This window comes from Macrotis lagotis, chromosome 3, assembly GCF_037893015.1.
Source record: "Macrotis lagotis isolate mMagLag1 chromosome 3, bilby.v1.9.chrom.fasta, whole genome shotgun sequence".
Taxonomy (NCBI): Eukaryota; Metazoa; Chordata; class Mammalia; order Peramelemorphia; family Peramelidae; genus Macrotis; species Macrotis lagotis.
The window spans coordinates 40,559,072-40,580,836 of NC_133660.1; the positions used below are offsets into that span (position 1 = coordinate 40,559,072).

The 21,765-nt window shown below is 36.6% G+C and overlaps 1 protein-coding gene and 1 pseudogene across 1 annotated transcript in view; one reads left to right on the forward strand and one right to left on the reverse strand.

Annotated features, from left to right (window-relative positions):
- Positions 1-21,765, forward strand: part of FRAS1 (Fraser extracellular matrix complex subunit 1) — a 502,816-nt gene that overhangs the window by 32,833 nt on the left and 448,218 nt on the right. The window lies entirely within an intron of this gene.
- LOC141517122 (small ribosomal subunit protein uS7m pseudogene) lies at positions 20,133-21,318 on the reverse strand (annotated as a pseudogene).

Here is a 21,765-nt window from a genome sequence, read left to right on the forward strand (position 1 = left end):
GAACAAAGGATTAAGTTACCAAGATCAAAATTATTTCTATTTGAACAAAAATAGCAGATATTCTGATGGACCTGAACAACTGGTTTATAACTTTTTAAAGCTTTTCTAAGGAGTCATCTGTCTTTAGCTTGTGTCCATTAACCTTGTTGGTAATGAGGGAATTGGCATCTGAAGACCAAAAAAGTGATGAAGCAGAAATCTAGGAAGACAACATTTTAAAAAATATCTGATGCACCAATCAACACTTCTTGAAATTTCTTATTTAGAAGGTTTTTGTTTGTATAGTAGCTATTTTTAGGGTTTTCTGAAGTGCTAATGCAGAATTTTAAGGATTATTCTTTTTTTTTTTGCAAGGCAATGGGGTTAAGTGGCTTGCCCAAGGCCACACAGTTAGGTAATTATTAAGTGTCTGAGGCCGGATTTGAACTCAGGTACTCCTGACTCCAAGGCCAGTGCTCTATCCACTGTGCCACCTAGCCGCCCCCAGAATTATTCTTAATAAGTATTATTTGATATAGGCTATATTTGATAAAAATGATATCTAAATAACAATTCATCTCTTCCTGAGGTTACAGTGGTTACCTGGAAATAAGTGACATTTACAAATATCATGGATGTGAGAAGGAAAAAAAAGGCATTTAATGTGCCCCAAATAATTTTTCTGCAGATAAAATATGTATCCAGAAATATTCCTTACTCTTTTTAATATCCCTATCCCCCTGATGGACCCATACAATTCCCCTCTTGAAATCTATTTTTGGTATTGTGAACAAATTGCTTTATATATATATATATGATATATATATATATATATATATATATCATATATATATATATATATGTATATATTAGATCGGTGCCCTTTTCCTGCAAATTACCTTTGTTTACATCTTATTTTTGCTTGTATGTCCCTTCTTCCCTACAACATAATGTAGATAACTTGAAGACAGACAAGCAGAGGATTTTTCTTTTCTAGGTTTTTTGCAAGGCAATGGGGTGAAGTGGCTTGCCCAATGCCACACAGCTAGGTAATTATTAAGTGTCTGAGGTCAGATTTGAACTCATATATTCCTGACTATAGGGCTGGTGGTCAACCCACTGCGCCATCTAGCCACCCCTAGGCAGAGAAGTTTAAAAAAAAACTTTGTGCCTGGAACATTGAATAACTTGCTTAATCAAATTTATGTTGTTAATTATATTTTCAAAACATTTCTTTTAACATATTCATATTTTTATATAGAAAAAATAATGAGGTCAGAGTAATGACTTTTGGGTGGTTTACCAATGGGTAAATTATTATTATTAAGTATAGTCTTTCATTCAAACAATGCTTTACTAAAGTGGTTCTTTCCTAGAAACAGTAATTGCAGATAAAAAACCAAGCTCCCTTGTTCCAATCGAATATTCTTAATATGACAGATAATATCAGTTAATTAACAAAATATTTATTAAATATCTAACTGCATTATAAATTCTGAGGAATTTGTAGAAAAGTTTTATATAGCCCCCTTCATCCAAAAGAGTTTAGGATCTAATTGAGAAATATAGTATTTTGATCAGTGATCAGAAGCATATGAACTGATGTGGAAGTGATAATGAATGTAATTAATTGAACAAGTTTCACATCCAAAATCAGTAAAGTTTTGGGAGAAATAAAGAGAGGTAAGCTTTTCTGATTTAAATTTGCAATTTTATTTTTACAGATTCACTCTGAATTGTTTACCCTGAGCACCTTTTAAAAAGATGACTTCTAGTAGTTAAAAAAAAAATCAAGTTACCTTGTTTGAGCTCAATCAGAAACAGGGAAATCATCATATTCAACTTGGGAGTGATGTTTTCTCCATTTAGTTTCAGGCTGGTGACCAGGCTATTATGTATACAACAAATTAGGAGACATTATTGTATTATAGTTATTGGTGTATAGCTCCCCCCAGTTCCCTTAGATTATAATAAGCTCCATTGGGGCTGGAAGAAGGTTTTAATTTCATCCTTGTATTCTCACCCCAAGCTCCAGGCCTTTCACATTCATCCCAGGTATTAAGATTTATTAAGATGTTTGTGGAATTGGATTGTTATGGGACGAGCATGGACTCTGCCATTGTAATCAATTTAACACTAAGCTTTGCGGACAAGTATTTAATTATATACATAATTGTTTTGTTGCAGAGCAATTAGGCAAGTAGTTTACATAAATACTTGTATGTATCTGAATACATTTTATTCTTCTCATTTTATTAATTTGGCAGCATGGAGGTCTAGTCTATTTCCTATGCCAACCTTGTCTAATAAGTCAAGGTAGTTGGGTAGCACAGTGGAGAGAGCACTGGGCTTGGGAGTCAGGAGAACCTGAGTTCAGATCCAGTCTCAGATACCTTCTAGCTGTGTGACCTTGTGTAAGTCATTTAACCTCTGTTTGCCTCAATTTCCTCCTTTGTAAAATGGAGATAATAATAGCACCTCCCTCCCAGGCTTGTTGTGAAGATAAAATAAAGCAGCTTTCACAAGTATCTGGCATATAGTTGGCACTATATAAATACCGTTATTATTCTTGTTAGTCCTCTGACCTCCAAAGAACTCTGCAGAAACTTCTCTCTTGTGACAATACAGTTTTTACCAGGCAAGTAAAAAAGATGCAGATGAGTTCTCTTCCGTACTAACACTTTAAAAGACAAAGTTTCTGAATCTGAGATCTTAGCTATTCCTTATACCTGTGACTCAGATCTGAATTCCCCCTAAGCCCTGACCTGCTTGCAGGGAGTCTTTGAGCAGCCGTTCCCTCTCTTCACTCTATCTTCATTAGGTCAGTCTCAATGGTATTGGATTTTGGAGTACAAGTCTAAGCTGAGTCAATATTTCCAAATTAATGATACTTGGAATGAACTTGTAACTAAAGTCATAAAGTTTCATGCCTTATGGTTTCTTCTGGGTACAACATCCCTTTCTCTCTGTTCACAATTTCCCCCCTGGTTCTACTCTGTATCCCCTCCCACCTGGACTATTGCAGTGGTAGATTGATCTCCCTGCCTAAGTCTCTCCCCATGAAACCATCTTCCATTCAGTTTTCAAAACGTCCCTTACCCCATGACCCCCATTACCTCCAAGGTCAGATAGAAATTGTTCTGTTGTTCTTGAAAGCCCTTTGGTCTGGCATCTTTTTCCTGGTAAAGGTAGCTCTTAGATGGGGTTCCATTTTGGGAGGCACTTGCAAGTTATCAAACAGTTAGTAGAAGAATTACTTTGTCTCTGCAAAAGCAAGAATATGTATCTTTTTAGGTCATGGCTCCCTCCACAACCATATGGAAACCCATCATTCGGTCAAATACTTCTTGTTTGCTTACTTTAGGTCGGATAACATCCTGAGCCTTGGTAGTACAACTGCAAGTAGGAAGAATGACTTCCCCTGCCATCCAGGAGCTTACCTTCTAATGAAAACAAATTCATATGGAAGGAGTTGGAGATTCCTAATGTGAGGGAGGGTAGGGAAAATCCCGAGTTCAGGACTAGAGAGGAATGAGACTTGATTGGTCTGGACAGCCCTCCTTAATTGGAGATCAAATGAAGAGTCATTCTATCAGAGGGGGAGGTCCCAGGGCATAGGGGGATTTTGATGGTGTGAATGAATCCCAAGGTTTCAGTGAGTCCACAAGGTGAAGAGGTTTCTGGGGACTGGAGAGGAATGTGACTGACTAGTCACCAGAGTGGTGACTCCCAGGGTCTTCAGTCTCAAGCTAATTCTAAAAGCTAGATGACACAGTGGACACAGCACTGGGAAGTCACATCCTCCTGAGTTCAAATCTAGTCTCAGATACTTGTAGTAGTAACCAGGATACGTCACTTAAGTCTGTCTCAGTTTCCTCATCTTTTAAATGAGCTGGAGAAGGAAATGTCCAGTAACTTTGTAAAGTAGGTCCAATAAGTTGGAGGGATGCTGATTATGGACGATGAGGGCTTTTTTTTTTAATCCCTTTAGATGCCTAGGAAGCAGGTACCCAAGGACAGCTTGGCCTCTTTTTAGGAAAACTCATCCCAGTGGAAGGAGGGAAGAAGGAGAGGCCTAGGTGTCTACCCTATGTGGAGGGTTGGGGGAAAGAGGCTCCTTCAGGGAAGTGCTGCTCAACTCTTAGTCTTCTCATACCTACCTTTCCAGTTTCCTCCCACCTTCCTCCCTTCCTCAGATTCCACAATTCAATGACTTGCTGTTCAAGCACTATATATTCTCCATCTCTCTCAGATCTGCCTTCCATTCCAGGAATTCTCTCCATTCTCATCTCAATCAAAAAAGAAAGGTTTTTTTTGGCTTCCTTCAAGACTAAACTCAAATTCCACCCAAGTCAGGTGGTCCTTTCCAATCTTCTCCTCCCTTGCTAGTCCCTTCCCTCTAAAACAACCTTCCATTTTCACTGTAGATCTCTAGTTTGTAAATATAGTTTGAGAGAAAATACCAAACTGATGATTAGTCCATTGAACAACAGGTTAAGATGTACCAAATTGTCCCATTTTATTTCTAGATAGCATTTGTTGATGCTTGCCCAGCACTGATGATTTGCTATGGTGCCTTGCTAATCTAGAGGAAGCAAAACCAATTTAAGACCAAGATACTCCCACAGCAGCCAGACCATCTCCAATAGCCCTGTTTTCCACCAATTAGGCCATGGATGGAATAATTCGGGTAAAGGCAAATGAGAAGGATGCCTTATGAAGCATAGCCCCCATTATAATAAGCATAACTGTGTAACTCACACCACCAATCACCTGGTTGGTTGGTTGGTGTGGTCATGGGTATCAAATTTGCATATTATCTTCTCCATTAGACTATGAATACTTTGGGGGTGGTATATTTTTGTCTTCCTTTGTATCTGTAGCTCTTTGCATTTATTAGCCAGTGTTTAATACATTTTTGTTGAATTGTCTGCCTGGTAAATGGTAATTATTTACAATGGAACTTCAAACTCATATAACTGTAGATTTTTTTCCCCTCCTGATCATAATAAAGAAATGACATCTGATGACCACTATTGGCAGTTTTAGGAGTGTGATGTTTTGTCAGAGAATTTCCTAAGTGCAATTAGCAGACTGATCATTTATTTACCAGCTGCAAGTTAGCCCCAAAACAATTTGATGAAGTGAATTTCTTTGATTTCCTGGCAAAACTTTATTAGCTTAACAAGCTTGTTTATTGAAGGGAGGGCCTCATCCGACAGCATTTATTTGGCAGGAACAAACATGTAAAGGAAACATTTTTCCTAATTACAGTTCTGTGGGAATATCTGTAAATAAAACAACTTGTAAAAAGTGTGTCTAATTGAGTAGAAAAACCCTCACCTTTTATTTTGAATTGGAAAAGTGTTGAAGTCTTTCCAAAGAGAAATCATATACCCTTAAATGAGCTAGTAAGGCTCTCCTTGGTTAAGTATTAGACTCTGAGCAAGCCTCATTTAAAGACAAGGAATGTTACCTAGACAGTCTTTCCCCATTGATAATTTAACTTTGGAATATGTAGAGCCCATGATAGCATCCAAGACCTTATTACAAAGCACCAACTCCATCCTTGTCTAAGGTCTCTGACCTCTATTGTGCCCCCAGATAGCTCTTCTCTTGTGACAAGAGACTGTAGAAGAGATGCAGATGAGTTGTGGTACTGAAAAGAAAGGTTGAGTTTTTGTTTTTGACTTGGTATCCCCACTGCCTTTGATGTATTGACACCTACTAATTCTGCATCTTGGCAAGATGAAGAGGAGAGTTTTTTCCCCTCCTCTTTTTTAGAATTTGTAGTTGTTTAGACTATCTGTTAACCTTCTTGGCAAAGATACTGGACATTTCCTTCTCCAGCTCTTTCAACAGATGAGGAAACTGAGGCAAACAGACTTAAGTGACTTATCCAGGTTACTACTACAAGTATCTGAGACTGGATTTGAACTCAGGAGGATGTGACTTCCCAGTGCTCTGTCCACTATATCATCTAGCTTTTAGATTAGCTTGAGACAAATTTCAAAATGGGCAAATTTGGCTTTTTACCTGTCTGCTTTCTGATAGACTTTGCCCTTGTTCCCTAGGCCTTCATCTTCCCCTAAACCCAAAACAGCATCATTCCCACTAGGAGAAGTTGGACTGACCTGTCTGTTCAAGGGTTCTGTCCTCTACAGCATATTTCTGTATATAAAGATTTTCTAAAATACATACAGATTTTCAAAAAGTACTAAGATTATTTTTTCATGATAATATAACACTTAACATAGTACCACTATATATAATGCTAGCTATTATTATAATAAAATGTTTTTTGATATTTATTTTTATTAATAATGACTATGTAAGTTTTCATTTTTTTAAATCAACTTTGAATTTTTGGTATAAATGCTACTTGTTTAGAATGTACAATATTTCTGATGTATTTTGGGCAAGGGTTAGCCCTGGGATCATGTTTTTGCTAATGTAGTATTTAAAAACTTTTGCCTCAACATTCATTGGGAATTTTGGTTTATTGTTTTCTCTGAGTTATTTCTCCCTCATTAAAAACTATTTTTGTATCCTGGAATGAATTTGGATAATTCCCTTCTTATCTTTTTTGCAGTTTATGTGATATTGGAATTAAATGTTCTTCAATTCCCTCCCTTCCCAACCCCTTTCCCCTTTGTTTTATGTATCTTCATTGAATGTAAGCTCCTTGAGGGCAGGGGATGCCTTTCTTTTTGTCTTGTATTCCCAGTGTTCCCTGACTGTTGATTGACTAGATTTTTCTCTGGTAAACCCATCAGGGTCACAAGTGGTTTGTTCACTCTCTTTTTTGGAGATTGAATTATTTAAAATTAGCTAGCTATTTCTTGTTCTATCAATCTAGGTATTTGGGTAGACAACCATGTATTTCATTGAAAATATCAACTTTGCCTGTACATATTTAAACAGAATAATTTCTAAGAATATTAATTTTTTTCCCTTTCTCTTTTGTGATATTTCCTTTTTTTCATTTTTGTTACTGGCAAGTTTTTTCTTTTCAAAATACTACTTTCTAGTTTTTTTTATTCAATAGTTTTTCTATAATTTTTAAAATCTAGTTGATTTTCTTTTTTCAAAAAAATTTAAAATTTATTATTCTTTAACATATTTTGTTAAAAAATTTGAATTCTAAATTTTCTCTTTCCCTCCAGTCTCACTCCCCATTGAGAAGACAAGCACCACATCAATTATACATTTGGAATCACACACACACTATATATATATATATATATCTGTATATATGTATATAAAATTCCATATTGGCCATGTCACAAAAAAAGCAAGAAAAATAAAGTGAAAAAAATATTTTTTAATCTACACTCAGAGTTTATCAGTTCTTTCTCTGGAGGTGAATGTACAATATTTTTCATTATGAATTTTCATTATAAATCTTTTTTAATTGTGTTGGATTATTGTATTGAACAGAGTATCCAAGCCTTCCCCAATTGATCATTGTTCCAATATTGCTATTTCTGAATACAGTGAATTTCTGACCCTGCTTACTTCATTTTGTATCAATTCATAGAGGTCTTCCTAGGTTTTTCTGAAGACATTCCTTTTGCCGTTTCTTATACTATGCCATCACAATCCTTTACTACAACATATTTAGCCATTACCTAATTGATGGCCATCCCCTTAACTTTTAAATCTTTACTACCATAAAAAAGAGCTGCTACAAATATTTTTGTATACTGACGTCCTTTTTTCTTTGTGGGCGTTTTTTTAGAGCATTTTGGACCTAGTTTCAAATTGTTCTCCAGAATGGTTGACCAGTTCACAACTCCACCATCAGTGCATTCATGCCCCACACAAATTTTTCTACACCCCCAGAAGCATTTGCCATTTTCTTTTCTGTCTTGTTAGTCAAACTGATAGGTGTGGGGTATTTCAATTTTAATTTCTCTTATCAATAGTGATTTAGAGCATTTTTATATAAATCTAGATAACTGATTTCTTGTTCTGAAGCTGCCTGTTCATATCCTTTGACCATTAGTTGTGAAATGACTCTTCTTTTTTATTTATTTGACTTAGTTCTATCCTCAGTACATATTTGAGAAATTTTCTGTAAAAATTTTTGTATTATTTCATGAGCTGTGGTACCTTTTGGCAAAATGTAGTTTCCCTGATTATCACTTTTAATCAGATCTATTTTTGCTTCTTATTTTGTCGAGATCATACTCTAATTGATTTTTAAAATGTCAAATTTTGATATTTAGCTGCTATTCTAAAATTTGTTGGTTCTAGTTTTTTTTCTTTTATTACACCCAACTTGTGAACAGTTCTTTCTCTTTTTTGTTGTTGATGAAAGTGTTTGGAGATGCAAAATTTCCCCTCAGGACTGTTTTGGCAGCATCCCAAAAGTTTTGCTATGTTGTCTCGTTATTGTCATTTGCTTTGAACTACCTACCTTAGTTCAGGCTTTCATTACATTTTGCAACAGTGTACTAATTGGTCTTTCTGCCTCAAGTCTCAGTATTCAAGCCTATCTGCTGGAAGAAACTACCCTGTTGTAATTTTCCTCAAACTCAGTTCTGACCATGTCACTCCCCTCATCAGTCAATGTCACTGGCTTTCTGGTTTTTTTTTTTAGGATAAGGGGAAAATAGCCAAACTCCTCTGTTTAATTTTTCAAGCTCAGCATAACTTGGCCCCAGCCTATTTTTGTAGCCTCGTTGGTCATTATTCTCCTTCTTACATTTTGTGTTCCAGCCAAAATTGCCATCTCTTTGTTCTTCACACAAGGTGCCCCATCTCTGGGCTCCATGACTTTGAGATCACTTCTTGGTAGCCTGAATACAGAACAGACTCTTTGTGATGTTTGACTTAAAGCCAAGATCTCCCATTGTATCCAGGCCAACACCAGTTGTCTTGTTATTATATTAGGCCACTGGGTTCAGATAGTCTAGAAGAAAGAGTGAAAATGGTATCTTTAGACAACTCCCCCTCATTTTAATCCAAATTAGATGCATGTCATGAAATCACTTCCTTGATGTCATGTTTGTCTTCAAGATTGAAGGACTTCTTTCTTCTTTGTCTTCCTCCTTCCTTTTTCCCTTTTCCTTCCTCCTTCCTTCCTTCCTTCCTTCCTTCCTTCCTTCCTTCCTTCCTTTTTCTTTTTCCTCCTGCTCTTCCTGCTCCTCCTCCTCCTCCTCCTATTATTAATATTATTATTATTATTATTAGACCACGATGGGCAATTTGGAGTTAGGCAAGCTTTTGTTCAGTTGAACTAAATCAAAATGTCCTTGATGTGTATCTTTGTTGATTATCCTTCCTCAACTATGAGTATGTAAATCTCCTTCCTCTAACTGATGGATATCTTATTTTAATATTTAATTTAAGCTTCAGGGAGTGACTTCAGTCAGGTACAGCCTAGAACTTTCTTCTACTCCAGTGATTTCCTTTTGCCTATAGGAACAAATATAAACTCCTCTCTTTGACTATTGAAGCCCTTCCCTTGGCTGCAATTTATATTTCTAGCCTCATTGGGCATTACTCCCCTTCTCATGTTCCTTCAACTGGTCAGTCTGACTGACTTTTTATTCTTCACAAGTGACTTCCCACCCTTTATCTCTATGGATTTACACTTTCTCTCCCTCCATGCCATGTCTGGAATTCAACTCCATTCTTACCTTTGCTTCTTTGATTCTGTCTCTTCCTTTGAGGCTCAGTCTAAGTTCCATTTTCCACATGAAGTCAATCTTGGTTCCTTCCAATTTGTAGTGCCTCCTTTTATTAACTTTCTTCTTTTCTTTGTATTTTTCTTTTCTTATTTAGTTTGCATATACTTATATATTTACTTGCTATTCCCCTTAGAATGCAAACTCCCAAAAGAATGAATTATTTTGGGGTTTTTTCTTTATATTCCTACCAACTGTGTGCTTTTTATATGCTTGTTCATTGATGGTGACATCCCTGAGTAGAAAGTGATTTTCTTGAGGGGGACAGATTTGTCTTTGAATCAACAGAACTTAATCTGTTGTTGTTCAGTTGTTTGAATTGTGTCTGATTCTTCATGAGTCCATTTGGGGTTCTCTTGGCAATAATACTGCAGTGGTTTGCCATTTCCTTTTCCATTTTATTTTACAGATGAGGTAACTGAAGCAAACTAGTTTAAGTAACTTGTTCAGAATCATACACCTAGAAAGTATCTGACACCAGATTTGAACTTGATAGCTGAGGTTTTTTTTTTGACTCCAGGACTATCCATTGCACCACCTAGCTGCTCTGAAATCTAGTCTAGTGCAAGAAAATAATAATCTCTAGGATTTATATAGCACCTACTATGTACCAGGAACCCTGATAAGGGCCTTGTAAATATTATCTCATTTATTCATCACAACAATCCTGGGAGGTAGGTAATGACATCCCCATTTTACAGTTGAGGAAACTGAGGCAAATAAATGGAATATGACCTACCCTGAGTCACATAACTAGGAAGTGTTGGAGATTTGATTTAAACTCTGGTACATGGTAGACATCCAAATATTTGTTGATTGATTAGTCCAATAAGCCTCCTTAGCTTTCCTTGGCAGTATCATTATTATTAATGGTCACTGTATTCACTAGCTCTTTGGAAAGGAGGGGGATAATAATTCATTTCTTCCCTACTCATTTTTAGCTAGTACAATAGCTTTTGGCAAATGGGTTTTTGCATGCAAAATTAATTTCCTTGTTTTATGGATAAGAAATCTCCCTTCCCTTTTCTTTCCAACCCATTTTTCCCCTCTCACAATCCTGAAATACATGTCTAGGAGAGACTAGATTAAACAAAGCTTTTCAAAGGGTCTAGCAGGTGCTAACTCATCTAAACCTTTTTTTAAAGAGTCAACTCATTTCACAAGAACACAAATCAAACACATTAATTAAACTAAACTAATACTTCTAAATTGGTTTTTTGACACCATTATTTATTATATGGTGCATGAAAAGGAGGAACAGTTGGCATTATCCTAATCTTAGCTGAGTTAGGACAAGTATCTTTATTTGGAAATACAATAATAGAAATGATGAATCTGACTAATAATTTCAGGCATTTGTAATAATCTTTAGTTAGAGTCCTAATAGGAGATTTTGGAATTAATTTGTATGTCTAATGATCAGAGACCCTGATGTAGTCTTTTTTTTTAGGGTGTTTTTTTTTAGCAAGGCAATGGGGCTAAGTGGCTTGTAATTATTAAGTGTCTGAGGTTGGATTTGAACTCAGGTCCTCCTGACTCCAGGGCTGGTGCCCTATCCACTGTGCCACCTAGCTGCCCCTGATTTAGTCTTTTATTGAGTAATTGGAAAGGTTTTTTTAAACTTTTCTTTCCATGATTTGTTTTACTTGAGCCCCTTTTACTATAAATGCAGGATTGGAATTTGCTTCCAGATGGAAATCTGGTTCACTCTACAGCTCCAACTGATATAGCTATTTTCTCATTAAACCTTGCTGCACACTTGCATCTCACTTTCTGCTAATCTTGTAACTGTAATGATGAATATGAAACCCCTCTTCCCCCAGCAAGGGAATACTATCAAGTCCCATTACTTCTGTGATTGGTAATAGCCATGCCATTAATATTAGCTTTATTATTTAGAATGGCAATACTGTTGACAGATGGAAAACTTAATACTGTTTTCTTTAGTAAATCCCATTATGGCTCAGCTCAGGTTTTGAGGATGTGCTGAAATCTACATCCTTATTCTCCTAGGTTTTAATATAATTTCCCATATTGTTACTATTTGGAGGAGAGGGGAGAGTGAATAAGGGAGGGGGTGGGTATGGTGTGTGTGTGTGTGTGTGTGTGTGTGTGTGTGTGAGAGAGAGAGAGAGAGAGAGACAGACAGACAGACAGACAGACAGACAGACAGACAGACAGAGGGAATGGTTGGAGATCCAGGGTGGATTTATTGAGAACTGGGTTGGGTTTAAATCTTGCCTCTATCTTGTACTGGATATGGGATGCTGAACCGTTCATTACTCCAGATAGCTTCCCTTCACACACCCCCATCTTATAAAAAAATTGGAACTTTTTCAGCAACTTTCTCTGAATTTCACTTTGAATGTTGTTCTGTATTGGCATTGTGACCTCATCAGGACTTCCCTGTACCTATGAAATACTAAGTCTGGAACAAAAAAAAAATCAGGAAATCCAATACTGGTTAATTTATGAATAATTAGATCTACAATATCAACTGAATTTTTAAGCTTCATTTGCAGGAGCTCACCATATAGTTACAGAAATTGTTGCTCTTCTCACAAGAATAGAAATAATAGAAATATTTACCTGATTAGCTGTCTTTTTTTTTTTAAGATTTTTCAAGGCAGTGGGGTTAAGTGGCTTTTCCCAAGGCCACACGGCTAGGTAATTATTAAGTGTCTGAGGTCATATTTGAACCCAAGTACTCCTGACTCCAAGGCTGGTGCTCTATCCACTGAGCCACCTAGCCGCTCCAAAAGACTTTTTTTTTTAGTTTTTTTTTTTGGCAAGGCAGATGACGTTAAGTGTCTTTTGCCCAAGGCCACACAGCTAAGTAATTATTAAGTGTCTGAAACCGGATTTGAACCCAGGTATTCCTGACTCCAGGGCTGGTGCTTTATCCACTGAACCACCTAGCTGCCCCTATGATTAGCTGTCTTTTGTGGGGATAATATTAAGTCAACACCTGTAATATTATAAATCTTATCCTTTATCTTTAACTGTTTACTATTGAAGGACTAACTAGGATCTTAGGATCAACCATTATATTAACAATTGTTAATTGATTTTATTTATTTGTACATGTTTCTATTCTCCCTAGGATACACATTCTGTCATAGACCACTTCTGTTAATGTTTTATCATTCAGAACTGTTACTGCTATTCTCAAAAGATTCATCCCCTCATTTCTTCTGTTCTTAGGTTCTATATTTCTTTCATGCCTCTGTCTGGCTTTTAAACACCCTTTATAATCTTGTTCCAGACTATCTTTACACATTCCTCTTCCTTATATACTCTATTCACAAGCCAAACTGGTCTTCTTATTTCCCAGATGTGATACTGTCTTCTCTTCTTCCTTTGTAGAAGCTATGTCCTTCGTGCCTGGAATAATCTCTCCTCATTTCTTCCCCCCCCTGAATCTCTAGCTCAGCTTATGTCCCCTCTTTACAGGGGCCTTTTCTGATTCTCTCAGTTATTAGCCACCCTTTCCCTCTTTTCTCCTATTGCTTTGTATTGATTTTATTTATATTTTTGTATTTACTTGTGTATGAACATGTTCTATCCCTAAGTGTAACGTAAGCTTTCTGAGGTTGTTGTTTAGCTGTTTCTGATTTTTCATGACCCAATTTGGGGGTTTTCTTGGCAAAGATACTGGAGAGGTTGGCTATTTTTCTCCAGCTCATTTCTTTTTTTCATTTTTGTAAGGCAATGGGGTTAAGTGACTTGCCCAAGGCCACACAACTATGTAATTATTAAGTGTCTGAGGCTGGATTTGAACTCAGGTCCTCCTGACTTCAGAGCTGGTGCTCTATCCACTGTGCCATCTAGCTGCCCCTTCTCCAGCTCTTTTTGCAGTTGAGGAGACTGAGGCAAACAGGGTGAAGTGACTTGTTCAGAGTCACATAGTAAACTTCTGAGATTAAATTTCAACTGAGGTCCTCTTTCTCCAGGCCTGAAACCCTATCTACTGTGCTGCCTAGCTGCCCTCTAGGGTGCTTGAATGAATTTTTAAAGAAACCTAGCATTCCGAGAGATGGAGGTTAGGAAGGGGTAGCATTGGATCTAGTCAGTTCAAAGGCATAGGAATAGAAGGTAGAATGTTAAGACTAGCAAGTAGACCAGGATGGTTGAACTAGCTGATTAAAGGAAAGGAGAGCTTTATTGGCTTATTTAGCCTCCTCATCCATAACTTTTCCTGGTCTGTCACCATGTATATTTGATACAGCTCTCTTCACCCATCCCTCATCATGGGGACCAAAGAATCAACCAAGAACTGTTGGCTACTCCTATTGCTTAGTAAAAAGACAGACATGTCTCCCAGAACAAGGCCTAGCTCCATGGGAAATCCTATAATCCAACTTGTTGCTATGATTGGTTAGCCATAACTGTACTTAATGCTTCACAAAACGATTCTGCCATTGTAGGTAGGCTTCAAGCCATTGGACAAGGAACTGGGAGACTTGGATTATAGATTGGATTCTTCTAATAATGAGTTATGTGAACTTAAGAAGTTCATTTTACTTTTCTGTGCTTCAATTAACTCATCACTGGATTAAGTGATTTCCATGTTCCATCTACAGCAATGTTTTGTTTCCCTTTTTCTTTACATTAAATATAGAAAACCAGTTCACTGAAATCAAGATTAGTCATTTATGTGAACATAAGACCAATGAAAGGAGAGTTTAAGGGACAATAAGGACAAAGAAATCTTACAATGGAAGTCCAAGCCATTTTCTCTAAAGCACGGGAAAATTCCCAGTCATACTGTTTGTAATAGCCAAATGATTAACTTGGAACTTGAGATTATATTTGCCCAGAGAAGTGATTTATGATGTGAATGTAGAAAAGATGTTTGCATCTGGCAGTTTGATATAGCATTGGAGCCCTTTTAACATTATTTATCTTGGGGACACCCACTGCTTAAACATTTTCCCTCCTTTTAAACAATTTATTGCCTTTCACAAGAGACCACGGCCAGTCACGTAGTTTCAAAGCTTCCATTCTTTAGGATTTTTCCATGGGAGATTTCATGTTGGTGTGTGTAAGGAACCCTCCCTCCCAAAAAAAGAGAATTATTGAGCTTGACCCCTCACCATGACACATTGTTTTCTTATTACTCAGTTTTTTTTAACAAAAGAAATGCCAATCAAAGTTAATTGTAACTTTTGTTCTTCATGACTCTCGAAATGAGTGGCATTGTCTGAGTTAAGAGCAAATAGTGTGAGAGTAGAAAAGTAGGAGATTTGGCCTCAGAAGAGCTGGGATATCATTTAGTAGCTAAGTGGGTATGACTTTGGGGAGTGCCATTCCTAGACTTCTGACTCTTACCATCTACATTTCTAAATTGGGGGTAGGATCAAGAATGTGGACTCATCTAAATTACTGAGTTGTAGTGAAGAACCTGAGGCAAAGACAGTGAAATGTTAGGTGATATTATTTTTATAGAAACTTTATTCACAGAGTTCTTACATATTTTAAGACAGAATTTCTTGAATCATTTTGTTTTTACCTGATGGAAGTCTTTAGTTTCTTGCAGAAATCTGATGAACGGTCTGGTTTTATTTATTTTAAAGCAAATGGTTCACCAAAGATCCTTAAGATTCTGTCATTCTCTTAAGAAAGACCTTTCATTTTCCAATTTTCCGTGATTTTTTCATTTCTCTCCACAGCACTTCACCTCTTGTTTTATGATTTCAATAGCCTCCTATTTGGAATCCTAACTTCTCTTCCCACTCTAGGTTGATAAACTCTAATATCTCTCTAGGATCAAATTGGAACTCATTTGTTTGATTATTTAAAGCCCATTATGACTTGACTACAACTAATCTTTTTTAATCATTTTAGATCATTCCTTTCCATGTACTCTAGAGTTCAGTTAAGTTGACTTTCTTACTGTTTATCATGATAATCAATTTTTTCCATCTCCATACCTTTGTATAGGTTGTTCCTCATGACTGAAATGCATTCCCTTCTCCCTACCAGCTCTTAAAAATCCCTAGGTTCCATCAGTGTTTACTTAGTTCGAATGTGAAAACTGAAGAGATGAGATTTCTATACTCTTGGCTTCCAGCTATGAGAAGAAGATGCATCATTCTAACCTCTCTTTAAATACTTGCAGAAGAGAAATACTCTGAGAAGAAGTCAAATGTTGGGAAAATGGCAATCTCTATCATGGTCCTATTTCTAGTTTACTACTCTAGAGACTTGAGGGAATTTCTTCTTCTGTAAGATCTGGGAATTCCTTGCTTGAGTTTTCTTGTTCCCAAGGAGAGAGTTCCTTCACTCCATTGTATGTGTATTCTTCCTTTGATTTCTCTTTTGTTACTGACTTGGGTAAATGGGATTATATCTACTATTTGCTTTATTAATTATAGAACTAGTATTTGGTAGGAAGGAGGTCAAGTCTTGGATATAGAGCTTGGGTTGCCTTTTCCTCAGTTTGGCACAGTGATCAGGATACCTTGAATCTGAAAACTACTTCCCTTAGTCTAAAAATAATAATAGATATAATTCTAGCCTCATATCCTCTTCTCTTTGAGAAGATCAGAGTAGTCAACTTCTACATCTCCTCCTGACCGAAATTGAAGTCTCTCTTAAAGAAGCATAGGGGAAAGGGGAGATGCTAGACTTATCTATTCTTGCTTCTCTGTGAACACTTCAAGATAGATTCAGGGGGATATAAATAACCTACATGGGCAGAAACAAAGTAAACCTTCACCACAAACCCTCTATACTATTAACAAAGATTCATTTTTCTCTCTCCCACTATCCCCTTCTCATATGGAAAAAAATAATAGTATCCAATAACAGATAAAACAAATTCCTTATTATTTTCCCCTTCCCTCTTGATGCTGGTGAAGCAACTGTGGCATAGTGAGTTTACTTGGCCAAAGTAGTAGTTCAGATAAATGAAAGATTTGACTTTCTCGTCTGACCTTTAATAAAATCTTGCAAATTGAATGAACTGTTGAACATTCTTTAATTTAGGTTACCATCAAAAGCATTTATTAGGTACTAACTTAATATTGCAGCCTCTTTAGAGATACTCTCCCAGTTTCCACTCTCTTTGGCAATTTGGGTGTCCAGGAGTTATTGGGCTACTCTAAAGGTTTTTGGGCAAACACTTGAGGTATTAGGGATTTTCTCTAGTACTGTTACTCATGAGTCCCTACTAGCGTACTTCCTATTTCATGAATTTTTTGTTGTTATTTGTGTATTACATTTTTGTTTTATTCTGAACATACAAACACATGTACAAGCATTTACATACACAAAAAGAAGAGTCTGTATTAAACAGGGGCTCTTCATTTCATATAGTTTCCTTTTTTTCCTCAAAGCAGATACTAAATTTTATTCTTTTCAAAACTACCCTGCTTTCATATGCTTCCTTCTGAACTTCCTTCTTTTTAATTCTGTGCATCTTAAAAAAGTTACTTGATTGTATAATGCTACCTATCTTTATTCTTTTACTTGATTATATGGTGCTTCCTGTCTTTATTCTTTATACCTTGTTTCTTAAATTCATTTCCTTGATTATTTAGTGACATTGGAAAGGATAGCATTTACATAAGACGGCTTAACAAAGATTTGTGGAATCATGTTATTTGGAGATATTTCTTGCCCAACAGGATAGGATAGAATGTTTCTTTGCTAATAATATTAAATAATCTTGGATCCAGTAAAAAAAATTAAAGTAACTTGTAAAATTTGCATTGATCTCCAATGTTTAAAGGTCTTTTCCCTTTTCCTTTTCTTTTCTTTTTTTAAATTTTTTTTGTAAGGCAGTGGGAGTTAAGTGACTTGCCCAAGGTCACACAGCTAAGTAAGTGTTAAGTTTCTGAGACTGCATTTGAACTCAGGTCCTCTTGACTCCAGGACCAGGGCTCTATCCATTGTGCAACCCGGCTGCCCCTTTTTTCTTCTTCCTTTCCTTATTCTGGTCCCTATTTTATGAAGCTAAGACACTTCAAATATCTGTTTGCATAAATAAATGTATTATTCTATTATATATCCTATATATATGTCCCATATGTCTTATAGAAAAATAATGATAGTGACCCACTGTCAGACTATATGTTGCCTGAGGTGGGTTTTTTTTCTTTCTTTAATGAGTAGTAATGGCCATGGCCTGAATTCACTATAGTTTTTCATCTGGTTTCTCTTAGGATCAAGTATGAGTACCCACTATTAGGGATACATTCAAAGTTCAGTAAATATAGTTTTCAAGAGAAACAACTGATAATGAAAATAGAAAGGAAAACTGTAAATTTCCTTTAGGCCTAGTGACTAATTTTTCTTTGCAGTATGCTCTCATTGTTTAGATGTAATTATTCTCATAACTATTTTCAAATATTTTTCATTATAAGGAAACAAAAGGGCATCTATTTTTATCTCTTTGGGAAACATGCAAAAATAAGCAACCCAGATAAGGAGAAGAGCATAACAGATAATTAAAAACTAGAAAATAAATCCTAACCTAAAAATGATCTCTGCAGTGCCCTTGTTTCAGTATGCTACTTAATTTGTTTTGAATTAAATATAGTTTTCTTTGTTCAAGAGCAGTTTATTCACTGGAGTTCAGGATCATCTCCACTTTGGTGTTTTCACCCATTGTGTTCTTTTTTAATAGCAGACTTGGTATTTAAGAGGACGACTGAGGTGTGAGTAGCTAGGGAAGAGTGTCACTGACTTGATTTTTGTGTTCTGTAGCCCCCATAAATGCAATCGAAGCTTGTGGTTGGGTCTGGAATGAAAATGTTCTGGAATCAAATCCTGCTTCAGACACTTATTAGTCTTGTGATTGCAGAAGTCCCTAATCTCTGTTTCCTCAGTTGTAAAATAGAGATAATAATAACCCCTCCCTCCCTAGCTTGTTATTAGGATCAAATGAGATTATTTGTAAAAAGGTTTTAGCACAGTAATAGTAGGTGCTACATATCATGGGATTTTCAAGTATATTTCATTAAAATTATAAGGAAACAAAAGGGCCTCTATTCTTAACTTTTTGGTAAAAATGTAAAAGTAACAAACCAGATTTAACAAGAGCCTAACAGGTAATTAATTTTTTTAAGAGGAGGAGGAAGGGAACAAGAGTTTATTAATCATTTTCTCTGTGATAGGCACTGTGTTAAATGTTTTGCAAATTTTATTTCATTTTATCTTCATAGCAGCCTTGGTAGGTAGACTCTAGTATCCCTATTTTATAGGTGAAGAAACCAAGGCAGACAGAGGTTAAGTAACTTGGTCAGGGTCATACTGCTAGTAAGAATCTGATACCATTTTTGAACTTAGGTCTTCCTGACTCCAGGCCCCGTACCATCAATGAAAACCCTAATCCAAGAATCAGAAAATAAAGATGGTCTGTGTAATTTTAGTCTGTGAAAAGGGAAGAGGGTAAAATAGTAGGATAAATTTTAAAAAGGAACAAAATCAACAACTCTGCAACAGAACACTCCATGTCTTTCTTTTTTTAAAATTTTATTTATTTAATGCAATGGGGTTAAGAGTGACTTGCCCAAGGGCACACAACTAGGCAATTATTAAGTGTCTGAGGTCAGATTTGAACTCATTCAGGGTTGCGGTTCTATCCACTGTGCCATTTAACAGCCCCAATACTTTGTCTTTTTAGGTATTTTCCTTGACTATCCCCTACACCTGAAGTTCTCTCTCCTCCTCTTGGCTTCCCTGACTTCCTTCAAGTCCCAGCTAAAATTTCACCTTCTATAGGAAGTCTTTCCCAATTTCTCTTACTCTAGTACCTCCCTCCATCCTTCTGCTTTTTTTTAAGTGGCAGAAATTTATTGCTTTTTTATAATTTTTGTGCAAAAATGACTTGGAAAATAAGAGCATTTTGTCCAAACAAGTTTTAATGAGCCAAAACACTGGTTTAGTATGGGATTTAAAAAATATATTTACAAGGGGTGACTAGGTGCACAGTGGATAAAGCACCAGCCCCGGAGTCAGGAGTACTGAGTTCAAATGCAGCCTCAGACACTTAATGATTACTTAGCTGTGTGGCCTTGGGCAAGTCACTTATTGCCTTGCAAAAACCCCCATATATATATATATATATATATATATGCAAATATGTACACACATATTTAATTTATTATGAACCAAAAGGGCTTTTCTAATAAACCTTTTCTAACGTGAATATTCCTTTTTGGCAACAGCCAATGGTTCAGTTAAAAATAAGGCAAAAGAAATGTAGCCTTGCTCTTTATGTTCTTTCCTCAGCTTAAGGGAAATATGAGAGACTGGGAGTTTAGGGAATGGGAGAGTGGCTCACCCAGGATGATCCAACTTGAGTTGTATGCTGCTCGGATGCTTTCCCCTACATTTTACCTGCCTGTTACCTACTGGTATGAAATGGAGGCTTCACTGTAATTTCTGGAAGGCCAGTTGATAGTGACAAGGCTTCAAGAGAGGAATCTTAAGTTTTAACTATTCTTTAGTCTAAAACCCATAGTGCTTATGTCCAATCCTCCAAATGCTCACATTAACTTTCTTGAAGCAGAGAGGAAGGAGACTTAGCAATGGTACCAGACCTCCCCTCCTGTTCCATCCTTCCCATTCCCTCCCATTGATGGTAGTGGGCACCTCCACCATTTTGTGTAGGTCATAGAGTCTTAGTAGTGTAAGCTCTAGTATTTCATGAGACAACTTTTCTGGCATCCACACTTGCTAGGGATTATTCTCTCATCATCCATTTCATGGCTAGGAAGTATCTGCCTCTGTCATTCAATGGTTGTGGTATCTGATGGACATGAACACTTTTAAGGGTACTGACCAGGCCAAGGTCAGGCTGACAGTTCTGTTGGCTCCAGGTGGAAATTGTGTATGGGTTCCACCCAATGATCTCTTGCTCCTTGACTATGGCTTCCTGGTACTTTTTAATATTGCTTTCTCCTGATTTTTTCAGAATCTCATTTATCAGGAATCTGGCCAGAATTTTGTTTTCTCCTTTCATTATCACGTTGGTGAATTGACTGATCCCTGGATCTTCAGACCAAGAGCTTGTCTTGGATGGTGGGGTAACTTTGAAGATCTGTGTGATTTTAAGAGTGTCCAAGGGCTTAAGGGAGTCTTTATCAAGTTGAGGTTCTTTGTAATTAGCATCATAGTTGCTCCATCTCACCTATGTCATTCTACCTGACTGCTCCTTCTTGGTCTCCTTTGCCTCTTCCCTTTTTTGATTATTTTCTATTTATCTTTTATGTAATTTATTTTTTACATATATGTTTATATGTAGTTTTTCCCATTAGATTGTGAACTTTTGAGAGCAGGGACTGTCATTTGCCTTTCTTTGTATCCCAATCCTTGACCCAGGACCTGACAAATAGTGTTTATTGACTGACTCCCATATAAATATCAGGGAGGATTGACTAAATGAGAAAGATATTTTTCAAAAATGCTATTTCAGTCCTGACCTTTTCATCATGCTAACTGATGAAGCAGTCACTGGTGTTTTCCAATATAGAAACTTGGTGCCGCATTCTGACGACTTATTTATAACCTGCTTCAAAAAGATTACTTTATATTCACGAAGGAAAAGCTCAATTATGCATTTAAAACAGTTGGTCGTTATGCTTAAAATTGTCAGAATGAAATGTTATCCTTCCTGTACCATGGAAGCATACATCCGAACAAAATTGCTCCTTGTTCCCCACCCATTCTCTCTCTCTCTCTCTCTCTCTCTCTCTCTCTCTCTCTCTCTCTCTCTCTCTCTCTCTCTTTCTCTCTCTCAAGTTCAGGAAATCAATTTGTGTTCAATTTCTTGTATAGGGTAAAACCTGAGTACATGTACAAAGCTGATGAGTGGAGTATCAATGGAATCTCTGTTAGCTCATTTTTCATCAGGGAGATACATTACTTCCCCAAAGCCGTGATCTAGGACCATTGCCAGTGGAGTTAAAAAAAAAAAACCACGCAAAACCCAACAAACAACATAATTCTTTCATGTAGTGCTCTCTCTCTCTCTCTCTCTCTCTCTCTCTCTCTCTCTCTCTCTCTCTCTCTCTCTCTCTCCCTTTTTTGCTTATTATGTGGCTGGTTGGCAAACCTATTTAAAACCTGAAATCCACTGGTG